Consider the following 14,139-nt stretch of genomic DNA (forward strand, 5'->3'; position numbering starts at 1 on the left):
GCCTAAAACTAGACATGTATAAGTATCTGGTAGATATGTTTAAACCCCCAAAAAACAGCAATTCAACCTCTTTTCTTTGTAACGATGCTGATAGAATTTGAGAACTTAAAGGAAATATAAGGATTCTCGAAAAATAATCACTTTTTATTCTCCTTTTAGTGTGTCATCAAATTATCAGACTTCTTATCAGTTCGGGTTCAATTCGCGTTGTTTTTTTTTTATATTTCGTTCTATTTCTGTCTCAGTTTCGATTTACGTTTGCCTATTTGTCAACATGTTAAAAGTGTCAACGTTTACATAGTATATTTCTCCGTATGTTCACACCAAACTAAGCATATCGCCATGGAAGAAAAATATGATACTACTGTATTCATAAGGGCAAACAAAATGGGTGTTTTCTACTGCTCTGTTTACCCTGTATTTTTATATACTTTGTTTTCGTTGTGGTGTTTTGCGCAACTGTCGATAACAATTTCCTTTCTTTATTATAATCTAATATGCATTTTGTCGCGTGTTTATTTATTGTTTAAGTCAATTTTATAAAATGTCACTATGGATTGTTATTGTTTGTTTTGCAGTTTTATTTCTTTTTCCCGGTTTCACTGACATTAGTATTAGTCATTTTTGCAGTGCTTTTGTAGCGATAATCAATTTTTATTTTATGTTCTCTACTTTATTAATTCGTTTATCCGATCATCATTGATTCCTTCTCTGCTACCGCGCCACTCTTTACATAGTTTGTTTGTATCATCCCTCGAGAACAGTCATTAATTTTAATATTATTTTGTCCGGGTGTCTATTGTTTGGTTACCTATGATCGACCCAAATAATCTTTCAATTAATACTGTCGAGGTATTTATTCTGTTTATTGTTACTTTATTTATCCCATGTCTGATCTAAATTTGGTTTCCAAGATTTAGATATGATTTCATGTAAAAAAAATTAATTTTACTTGCAATAATCTGACTCTTCTGTTCTCTAGATAAATTACTACGATTAATGTGTTTGATAAGTGCACAGCCTTTCGAATAGTTTAATATACGATTTTGTTTTACATGCATATTTTCAAGCTTGCAAGCCTTCTGTTTTGGAATGGCAAACGTAAATCTTTATTAAATCAATGACGATGATTTTTCTTATTGCGTCTATTATGATATAGTAGAAGACTTAATTAGCAATCGTTATCGAAGAAATTAATCTATTTTGATATTGTTTAAAACTATTCCTTAAGTTAATGATATTTGCTTAAATGCATTAACAAATGCGTTGTTTCTAAATGAAGTTATTTACCTGCTATTATTTTAATTGGAAACTTAAACAATGTAAAGTCTTAATTAAATAATTTGATGCGTATTTTAACTCAAACATTTTCTCAATTTTGTTTATTTGAAAAAAGTAATGTGCAGACGGCAAGTGAACAAGACCTTTTTTATCAACTTATAATATATAACTTAACTATTTCATTAATCTTATTTGGTTAAAATATCATTATTACGGATCTTTTATCGATGTGTATACGTTTTAGTTAAAATCATTTAAAGAAAAGTGAACAATATCAGATTAATACAATAATATTATTTTCATAACATAACGATAATTAAAATATTAATAAATATGTACTGTTTCTAAATGTAAATACAAGTAATTCTCATTATGATATTGCATGTATCCGAAGTGTTTTATTTTAGCATTGGTTTTCCATATGTTTTCTTGTCGGAATTCTTTGCAGAAAGACATAAATGTTGCGAACTGAAAGTATTTTTTGTTGCAACGTACTGTATTCGAATTAGGAACACACAAGTCGCCAGTCTATCTGTCTGTATGTCTGTCTGTCTATCTATCTATCTATCTATCTATCTCTTTCTCTGTTTTTATCTATATCTCTCTCTCTCTCTTATATATATATATATATATAAAAAGTGACATTTCTGCATGTAACGTGAACCGACACCTTGCTGCCCAAATCCCTACATAGTACCCCAGTAGTTGTTGCCCCTGATAGTAGCCCCCTACACCAAAGTGGCAATTTGCCTTGTTTGGGGTGAAAATGTAATAAAAAAAAAAATAAAAAAATGTGCGAAACGGTCTCTGCTAAACTGGTCTGTCAATTTTTAGCCTACAGTCTTGAAACTTGATACGTAGGCGATTTGTATCTATGGAATAAATTCTATTCGTTTCGTCGCCAGAAAAATAGCTTCTAAAGAGTCAACATTTCAATTTGGAAACAGGTAAGCGTGAGTCCACTAACAGTATTTCTTTTTCCTATTCATAAATATACATTTATACATTTTACTGCGTTAACTTTTAAAGTTTTTTTCTGTGAGTATGGACTTTGCTCAGATTGTAACGAAAAATGATAATATTGAGTTTGGTTCTAACCGTTGGTACCAAAATCATTGCTTTAAATCTTTTAAAATCACTACTTAATATAAGATAGCTTCCGTACATTCATATCTGATCTACCTCTGCATTCCATGTTTAAAAAGGATGTTTCCTCTATAGTATCAGACCTGACCGAATGGTTAATTGTAAGCATAGACCGATTCATACCATCCAAAAAATTCACACAAAAACCTAACAGCCAGCCATGGTTCTCCCCTAAATGTGCTGCTGCTATCGCGCACAGAAATCACTTTTTTCATAGCTAGCAACGTAATAGATGTACTGAGACTAAAGCTGCATTCAGGACTGCCAGCAACCACTGTAAAAGAGTAATAAAACATGCAAGAGAGCTATATGCTCAGTCTGTTAAATCCAAAGTAGCTGAGCAGCGGCTTGGTTCCCACCAGTTCTGGCAAATAACAAACAGGATCTTGAACAGAAGTGTGCGTTTTATCCCAACTATCATCAATGGACCTGAGGTCATCTCGTCAGCATCAGACAAGGCCAGACTATTTGCTAAGTACTTTGCAGCTAATTCTACCCTATGCGACAATGACCATCAACTCCCTGTATTTCCTCCTATAACAGACAACACTCTATGCAACATACAATATATGTGCGTGAGGTTGACAAGCTAATCAAGAACCTTGATTCCAGTAAAGCAACTGGCCCTGATGGCATTCCACTTATAGTGCTGAAAAAGCTCCAACCAGAACTTGCCCCCATACTTACAAAACTGTTTAAGCGTTGCCTTAAAGAAAAGTGCTTTCCAACACTCTGGAAAACCTCATCACTATGCCTTGTATTTAAGAATTCAGGTGATAAGTCATCTTCCTCCCAGTACAGACCAATAAGTCTCCTGTGTGTCATGAGTAAGTTGTTGGAATCCATATTAAATAAAGAAGTAGTCAACCATCTCAACAGAAACAACCTTCTTAGTGACATGCCATATGGTTTCCGCTCTGCAAGATCTACATCAGATGTGCTAACGGTTATATCACATAGGATTAGTGAATCTCTTGACAAAAGTTTTCTTTCCAGGGCAATTGCTCTTGACATATCAAAGGCCTTCGATAAGCTATGGCATAAGGGCCTAATTCCCAAGATTTCCAGCTACGGTATTACTGGAAATATTTTCTCAATCATTAAATAATTTCACTCTGATAGGTGCATAAGTGTAGTGGTTGATGGGCAGAAATAAGAGGCTCAGAGTATTAATGCTGGAGTCTCTCAGCGGTCCATCCTGGGCCAACTCTCTTCCTGATCCACATCAATGATCTCCCTAAACACATACTTAAATCATTCGTTGACATCTATGCTAATGACACGACCACCTATGGCAACACATCAAAGGCCGTAAATGACAAAGTTCTCTCTAATTCTCTCTCCTCTGATCTTGAGCACGTGGTATAATGGGGGAAGAGGTGGCTGGTCATTTTTAATGCATCCAAAACCAAGCTTCTATCTTTACATCAGCAACGCTCTGATCCCCATCAGGCATCAATTGAAATGGATGGCTCTCGTCTTGGGGGGAGGCTCCAGGTTTTGACAAGCTTCTGGGTTTGACCTTTACTCCTGAACTTAAATGGAACACGTACATCAAATCTGTTGCCAGGGACGCTGGAAAGATGGTGGGATCCTTCTACCGCTCCAGAAGATATCTCACTACTGATGCAATTTTCTATCTGTATAAAAGCCAAGTACGTCCAAGGATGGAGTACTGCTGCCACATCTTTGCAGGTGCTGCTAAAGCAGCCTATCTTGCCTTGACAGAGTACAAAATAGACTTCGTGGTTTAGTGAGGGGTGCCCGTTTCTCTTCCCTGGAACCTCTCTCCCACAGAAGTTACGTTGCGAGCCTGTCTTTGTTTTTTCGTTATATCCATGGCAAGTGCTCGTCTGAGCTCCAATCCCTCGTCCCCCCCCTCGCCAATCTTTCACGAGAAACACCCGTCTGGCTGAAACTACTGTCAATAATTTTCACCACTTTTTATCTGTGCCTAAATCCAAACGTAAATTCCATGAGCAAAGCTTCTTTATTAGAACCGTACGCCAGTGGAACTCTCTGCCGCTTGCCTGTTTCCCACCTGACTACAACTTGGTCGTCTTCAAGTCCAACATAAACAAACTCCTAACAAACCGCCCCCTTAAGTAAGACACTATCAAACCCCCCAATACTTATGATTACTACAATACTATCTCGTTGATTACTGTACACGCAATAACCCTTATCTCTGAGTGGCCTTCGGGCCTTGATAAGTGGTGACCCCCGTGTAAAAAAAAATAGTTCAGCTATAAAAGTCAAAAGATTATTTGCGCTATAAATATATATATATGAAATTTGTATGAATTAAAATAAAATAGTTAAGCATGTTCAACGATCGCTCACAAAGGATTTCTATAGACAGTCGAAACTGTAGGGCAATGTTGGCAGCTAGTTTGGTTGCTCCATACCCAGTATTGTATTATTCAAAGGAAGAAACAGTATTGTATTATTCAAAGGAAGAAAAAATTTAAAAAATAGCGGAGAGAACCATGGCTTTAAATTTAAATGTAATAGATGTTTTTCAGAGCATAAAACCTTCAATAAATACGGTTAATCAGTTTCCTATATATAATTGGATACATAACACATATTTGGAAATTAACTGTATAGAAATTCTCGGGATAAACGAATGAAAGTTAAGCTAATCGACACTTTAAGCACGGCACGCTCTTCTATCAGATGTCACATATCAGATTTCTCTCTGGGTATATATTTGATCTTCATCGAAGGTAGAGTGTGAGCAGAAAATCTTAAAGGACGTAAGCTATTAAATTAATACTGAATATCGCCAAGGAAAATCAAAAAAGATTCTGTAATAACTGTCAAAATAAAGAAAACTTAATGGTAACATTTCTTTTATCATCTATTTTCTTAGAATAAACAAGCTATTTTACATTACGAAACTAAAAGACGAGAAAGTTGATAGAAAGAGGACCTTGACAACTTTCGACAAGAGTAACTACTTTGTTATGAGAGATATAATCAGCAAAAATAACCTCCTTAGTGACACACAATATTGTTTCCGTTCTGCTAGATCTACAGCAGATGTGCTTACAGTTATATCTCATAGGATTAGCGAATCTCTCGACAGAGACAACCTTTCTAGGGCAATTGCTCTTGACATATCAAACGCCTTTGATAGGGTATGGCATAAAAGTTTACTTCACAAGATCTCCAGCTATGGTATAGCTCGCAATGTCTTCTCAATTATTAAATCATTTCTCTCTGATAGGTTTATAAGAGTAGTAGTTGATGGGCAAAAATCAGAAGCTCACAGTATAAATGCTGGAGTCCCTCAGGGGTCCATCCTGGGCCCAACTCTTTTCCTGATCTACATTAATGATCTTTCAAATCACATCCTTACATCATTCGTAGATATTTTTGCTGACGACACTACCATCTATGGTAGCACATCTAAGACAATAAACGACCAAGTTCTCTCCGATTCTCTCTCCTGTGATCTTGATCACGTTGTACAATGAGGAAAGGAGTGGCTGGTTACTTTTAATGCATCTAAAACCAAGCTTCTATCTTTACATCATCAACGTTCTGATCCCCATCTGGCATCAATTAAAATGAATGGCTCTCGTCTTGGGGAGGCCTCAAGGTTTGACAAGCTTCTGGGCTTGACCTTTACTCCTGATCTTAAATGGAATACGTACATCAAATCTGTTGCCAAGGCCGCTGGAAAAATGGTCGGATCCTTCTATCGATCCAGTTGATATCTCACTGCTGATGCAATTCTCTATCTATATAAGAGCCAAATACGTCCAAGGATGGAATACTGTTGCCACAAATGGGCAGGAGTTGGTAGAAAAGACTTGTCCTGCCTTGATAGGGTTCAAAATAGACCTCGTGGCCTAGTGGTAGATGTCCTTTTCTCTTCGCTGCAACCTCTATCTCACAGAAGAGATGTTGCGAGTGTGTCTGCTTTATCGTTATTTTCATGGAAAGTGTTCTACTGAGCTTCAATCTATGGTCCCCCCCTCGCCAAACTTTCACAAGAAACACTAGACTAGCTGAAAACATTATCAATAATTTTCCCCACTCCTTATCTGTACCTAAACCTAAACATAGATTCCATGATCAAAGCTTCTTTCTTAGAACTGCACGCCTGTGGAATTGTCTTCTGTTTTTCTGCTTTCCAGCTGTCTATAATATGGTTGTTCAAGTCCAACGTGAACAAGTTTCTGATGAGCCGTTCCACTTAAGTTAACAAATATACCGAACTTCCATTACTATCGATTACTATATTGTCCTTTTGACTACTCTACACTCTTTAACACTTATCCTTGAGTGGCCCCTCGGCCTTGATTAGTGGTGAGGCCTATGTAAAAAAAATGTGAATGCGAGGCTGTGTATAAAGGTTACATCGAAAACACATAAATGGAAACACATAAGTGGAATTTTTATTCTAGATGTCTTTACCACTTGGACAAGCATACCTGACATAAAACTATTTTCAAAATAATCTCGTAATTTAAAATGATCAACTTTCTTATGCTATAACCGATTCGCTCGTAAACATCACTCAGAGTTGATGTCTTTTAATAATGTGTAATCATCAAGAAGGTTGAAACACAGACACCTTAGTGTGAAAAGGTAAAAATAATCGTAATTGGATAGCGTTTTGAATTAAAACTTATGTTTAATTTCGGAAGGGTTTTCGATGGGTAGCTTATCTTTATAAGTCTTGGAAAATACAAAATACTTTTCGGACGATAGCTTATCTGTAGAAGTCTTGGAGAAGAAAAATTTTCCGTAGATAGCTTATCTGTAAAAATCTTGGAGAAGCAAACATTTTCGGTTGGTAGCTTATCTGTATACGTCATGGAAAAAACACGTTCGGTAGATAGCTTATCTTCATAAGTTTTGGAGAATAATGACATTTCGGTGGGTAGCTTATCTGTATAAGTCTTGGAGAGGAAAACATTTCGGTGGGTAGCTTTTCTGTACAAGTATTGGAGAAACAAAGAATTCCCGTAGGTAGCTTATCTGTATAAGTCTTGGAAAAGAAAAGATATTCGGCGGGTAGCTGATCTCTATAAGTCTTGGGGAATATTTTTTAAGTGTATCTGTATAAGTCTTGGCGAAGAAAAACATTTCGGTGGGTGGCTGATCTGTATAAGTCTTGGACTTATTATTACTGTGACTAACACGACGTTTCGGCCGATGAAACCTCAGACCTTCTTCACGTTATCCTAACGAATCCAGAAATATTTCTGTCAAACTCGGAAATCTGTATGAAATTCCGAACAGAACATTTTATTTAATCCACGTTGTTAGAATGTTCTCGTTCATTCAGCCATGACCAGTTAATTAGTGATTTTATTCTTAATATAACTCGCACTGAGGATTGGCCTCAGAAGTATCTTTGAACTGAATTAACTTAGTACTTTATCCATTACAGAACGGGTCCGTGTTAGACAATATAATCTTTCAAGGATGTTTTGAGAATAAAATTGAATATTAAAACAGTAATCTAAATACCTCAAATAATTCACATCTAGACATGTTTATTACTTTAAGAACTGGGGTTTAGTAGGTCTAATAGCATGGTAACAGTTTAGGAGGCAGTGAAAACAAAACATTCAGGAGTATAAAGAGATTTCGTCATCCTTTTCCATAAACATTTTTATACATATGTATTATACTTGTGATTATGACCTTTATAACAACATAAAAGCAACCTATAGTCAAATAGAAAAAAATGGCATTATATTGTTTGAATTCCTCAGCTAAATATATATTCAGTATACTTTAATGTAGATTTCTCATTAGTTTATTATTTGTTTACAAGTGTTGTAGTTATTGTAAAGAATAGAAGGAATTCAACAGAATAAAAAAATAATATATTATATATATATATATTTATATATATACTACTTTCTTTTATTTCGTAGTTGGAAACAGATGCGGCCTATTTTAAGTGAAAATAAGCAAATGTTATTATTTTAGATAACATCTGTAAATCTATAATAAACATAAGTTAACATCAGGCATTGATGACTATGCCCCTCCATCTATTACTCTCCCTCGAGACTTTCATGAATTTATTGCTGCTCACCCATGTGTTAGAAGTATCAACGTATGTTTCTCGTTATCACCATCTGCTCCTTCTACTCACAACCTTTCCCATCAAACTTATCTCTTCTATTTCACTTTTTTCTATAGACATAACCCAGGAACCCCATTTGTATTTTTCGAACGGTTCTTATTAGAGACATTTCTTTGTTTTCCATTTCTAATATCTATTTATTTGTTTTATTTCATGTCCAGTATATCTTTTAAATTCTCCTCGGGAATCAAGGTTCAGTTGCCTCTACTCATATTGTTGGTGATTGTCCAGCACTCACAAACGTATAAAAGCAGACTAAATATACGTTCAGAGTATTCTGGATTTGGTGTTTATTGGATTGATTATAGTCTCTTGAAGACGACTTTGGCTGCGGCTATGCGACTTAGTATTTAAGTAATGCACCTTTCATCGAATGTGATCCAGTAGCCCAGATAATTGATTTTATTAACTTTACACATTACATAAGTAAATATATATTTAATTGACGATTATTGAATGCTTCAACAATATCATAAGCTCAAGTATAAAACACGGCGTTATTGCCTTTAAATTTAAATTCTTATTCATTACGTAGAATGCTTAAAGTAAGATGCAATACCCATTTAATTTTTAACGGAAGAGATCAGCTCAATAATATTGAGTTTATGAAAATTACTTAGAACGAGAAATTATTTTATGTCATCTCACAATATGTCACGCTCAATATATATGTATGGAATTTATATTTCGAACAGATACTTAATTGCCAATATTAAATAGGATGAGCAAAAATAATATAAATATACAATAGTTTTATTCATCGATGTTCAATAAAAACACACACAGGGACACGACTTGCAATATTGTCAATACGCCTTGCACACACACCTCTTCTGTCACTGCCCTGAGATTAGATATCAAGTCATCTTTATTTCAAGAATAGTCTGAGGATGAATATGATATCTTGATGGAAAACCTTGATAGATATCATATTCCACTATGTCTCATTTAGCAAAAACAATAATTTCGTCCAATAATAAACAAAATTTTAAATGCCAAGGCAATCCTTTTTCCATTATTCCATAAAGCAAAATGTAATTGCCAAAGGAAACGAGAATGTCCACTTAACAATAACTGTAAATAAAGATGTTATTTAGTCTTGTACAGTAACAGGGACAAATCATAACCAACGACCTGCAACAAACTTGGGGACACATACACTATCTGCAATAAGCATTTTGAACCCTCTGCAATATTCAGCCTAGGTGCTGACAAAACCCCAGCAGCAATCCAACTCCCTTCATATGCAAAATCCTATTTCCTATACATCCATACACAAAGAATCCCCACAACCTGACTTACTTAACAATATCGTCTATGATCTGAATAATAACAGAACTAACCAAGAAGACTAGCAAGAAACGAATATTGACAGTGTCCCCCCAGATGAACCTACTATCTCTCCTATTTATAGCTCTTCTCGAACCAACCGTGGTCCAATCAACAATGCTACCAATAACTATTGTTCGGCTCCCAAAACTTACACTTATATCGGTTCTACTTCCACTTTGGTAAAACTGAGAATAGCTAACCACTCTTCTTCATTAAAAAAAACTAGTACAGATATCAGCCGCTTTACCTCTTTAAAGACTCTAATCAGCAAACTTAGATTGGAAAACAAGAATTTCTCTATTAAACAGGATATCATTAAAAAGTCTACATCCTATACTCCAGGCTCCAAATCATGCCAATTATGTTTATCCGAAGCAGTGTGTATAATAACTGCCCCAGGTAAAAATTTAATAAACACCAAAAATTAGCTGATTTTCCGATGTAAACATAGGGTCATATATAAATATAGCAACTTCTAGATCACTCGACCTCCACAGCCTGCTCAACCGTAAAGCCTCCCACTGCAGTGATCACCCATCTTTATTTGTAATTTTATTTATTTTCTCTTCTCCTAGGCAATGCGATGAGAAAAGTCTCCAATTTCTTCGGTTCCTTACTCCTAATAATTAGTTTTTAGCTCCCTGCACTATGGTATTCTGGCCGTTGGGCTATTTCTTTATTCCTTACACAAACGCTGATATTTACTTCAATAAGAATCGTTTTCGCTATTTCACGTAAATCCATGGTCTATGTAAGATATCCTCACTTACTAGGAATACATCCCCGCACACGAATTTTTATCATTGCCATTATTAGCGTTTTTACCACTACGGTCGTTATTATTGCTTCCAATTATTTTCGTTCCCCATCATTTTCATCCTTTTTCCCCTCTCTAATGACCCCATATGTTAAACTCTATTTGTCCGCTTCACTTCCACTAGTCTGATCTTCACTTCTACTTGCCAGGACAACGGATGGTCCGCTTTTAACCCTACATTTCCCTGTCTTTTCTTCTTCTTCTTCTTCTTCTTCTTCTTCTTCTTCTTCTTCTTCTTCTTCTTCTTCTGCTTCTTCTTCCTCTTCTTCTTCTTTTGCTCTTTCATTTGACTAATCACTCTCAACTTCCCACCCAGAAAAATTTAAGCTGTTTTTTTGCTGCGTTCAAACTCTCTGAACTCTAATTTCATACGCTTTGTTTTTCATTTTTCAACCATTGAGATTCCATTTACCTGTACATTTTTAACCTCCATTACACCAGACTTCTTCTAATAAGGTTTGTTATTTTTATTGTAACATTAATCTCTGAATGACCTGACCACATGAAATGCTTTACATACTTACATCTTATGTTTTCTTTCAGTTTTGTTACTGCAAATCATAAAACTACAAGTGTCAACCTATTCAGCAACCAGCAAATACATAGAAATCTTAAAGCTTTCAACGTGACTTTCTGACTATTTCGCTAACAGTTTTTTTCCCCCTAATGAGAAGCAATAGCATTCTTTGAAACTCCGTGGATTAAGAAACACCTAGCTTTGGAGTATTTTTCCGAATAATAAAAACCCTTTGAAAAATTCTACTTTACAACTCTGTTCTTATATATATATATATATATATATATATATATATATATATATATATTATATTATATTATATTATATTATATATATATATAATATGTATATACATACATATTATATTATATTATATTATATATATATAATATGTATATGCATACATGCATATTATATATGTATGCATGTATGTATGAATGTATATATGTATGTATGTACGAGAGGAGTTCAAAATTGTATGCCTCCTATTTTTTATTCCGCCTAGATGGACCCGAAGTAATTACGACTTGCATTGTTATGATATATATATTTATGTATTGAATACCTGAAAGTTTTATATCACAGTTGCAGATATTTTCAGTGTAGCATTCATCGAAAGCAACCCATCTTGTAGGCGTGTGTCAGAAGCAAATATGCCTAAATTCGTTTCTGGTAAAAATGCATTGAGCATAGTGATGACCATATAGAAAATTTGATTCTGAGAATCAAAAGGTTGGTCGCTTAACGGAACCACTTCCGTATTCATAGGTTTTGTATTTTTTTAGTTAAAAACAGTAAGTTCTAATTTTTAAACTCCCTTCGTATGACAAAGTGCACTCAGGACGCCTATACACAGCCAGTTTTCATCGCTGGAAAATGTGAATTAGGAAGAGTAGTGACTATGTAGAAAAATGAATTCTAACGCAGAAAAGGTTGCTTATTTTAATATTACCAGTCTTGCTTTCGATGTTTGTTTTGTATACTTTTCGTGCTTATTAAATAAATAGGATGCTGTATAAAAAATATAGTTCAGATTCTCTCTTATATATATATATATATATATATATATATATATATATATATATATATATAATTCAAATATCCAATTAATGATATTTCTAAAAATAGCATTTTATTCTTATTAAATCATGAAGTGAGCCGCGTGATTGAACTTGAAAACTTGTCTAGTTAACATTCTAACGGACTACCACCTAGAAAAATATTAGGTTGTCGTTTTTTGACATTCAAATTCAAAAGATCATAGCCCCTTTCATAATAAACATTTTTATTGAAATAAGAACCAGTTGAATCGACACATTTTTTGTTTGTCAACATGTTTATTTATCTCATTAGCAAAGAAATCCGGAGTTCTTAAAAATGTTAAAGTCATAGAAGGCGGATTCGACATATTCTCGGCTTTTGAAGGGGTTTTTTTTGCGCAGAAATTTGTTGAGATGCTAAAAAAGTGATAATTTGTGGGCGAAAGGTCCGCTGAATATGGCGGATATGGCAGCGTCTAGTATCCCAATTCGTTCAGCTTCTATAGGGTTAGTTAAGCAACATGCTGGCGAGAATTTTCATGTAGGAGAATTTGTAAATCGATATGCTCGAACATATACGTTTGAGATTCTGGTGCATTTTGTCAATTTATCGGCAGTATTGCTCCGCCATAATTGTTTCGCCCAGATTAAAGAAGCTGTTATGAATAAAACTGGCCGCCGCTAACCAAGCAGTCACCATAACCTCTTTGTGATGCAATTGTGGCTTCGGGAAGTGTTGTGGAGCTTCTTCGGCACCAATTACTGTGTCGAACGTCGCCGGTTTTCGTAGAGAATCCACTTCTCATCACATGTCACAATCCGCTCGAGAAATAGGTCATTTTTGCTGCACAGAAGGAGCATAGAAGACACCGCAAAACGATTTATTATTATTATTATTATTATTATTATTATTATTATTACTATTATTATTATTATTATTATTATCGTTCAATTCATGCGGCACACATACAATCTTTCTTTTTTGACTTTCCTATTTACTTTACATGGCGAACGAATGTTGAGTGGGTACCTCGAGTTCAACAGCAACGTCCTGTATGGTTTTGTGAGGATTGGCTTCAATTAATGCTTTCAAATATTCGTTATTAACCGCAGTCGGTCGGCTGCACCTGTCTTCATGTCCGAGGCTCCCGCCAAAATTGCGAAATTTTTTGAACCACCGTTGTGCCCCAGGTTCTATAATCGTTCCTGTGCCAAATGAATCATTGATATCACGAGCTCTCTCGGCCTAGTTTGAACTGGAACAAAACAATCGTGCGAATTTGAATTTTGTCCATGTTGTCAAAAAGCCTGCAAACAAATGAAGGAAGATATTGAGAACGGTAACGAATTACACCATTCAATTGAGCGAAAACGCGCTTCAAAATTATATATATATATATATATATATATATATATATATATATATATATATATATATATGTATATATACATAAATGAATTAATTCAGAAGTCATTTATAAAAGAAACATAAGTAAGAAAACGATATCGCTTTGCACCAACCTAATATTTACATCTCTAAAGGAAAAAAGGATGAACAAAAAGAATCGTCTAGAAATGATTCATTCGAGCCGAAATCTTGCTTTATATCTGTAAATATTTATTTAAATAAAAATATATCTATCGCTTTGGCTTTATATAATAAAAAGATAAACTACTCAATTAACGATATTTTAAATTTATAGGTATATATATATATATATATATATATATATATATATATATATATATATATATATATATATATAAAGTTATAATTTCCAAACCAGAAAAGATACTTAATTTACATTCATTATTTTACTAGTTTTCTATGAAGTAGATTTATACGTGTTTCTTAAATAGCAGTCATCCAACTAACAACACTTCAGAG

This window comes from Euprymna scolopes, chromosome 13 (assembly GCF_053919585.1).
Source record: "Euprymna scolopes isolate OS-2025 chromosome 13, ASM5391958v1, whole genome shotgun sequence".
NCBI classification, from domain to species: domain Eukaryota; kingdom Metazoa; phylum Mollusca; class Cephalopoda; order Sepiida; family Sepiolidae; genus Euprymna; species Euprymna scolopes.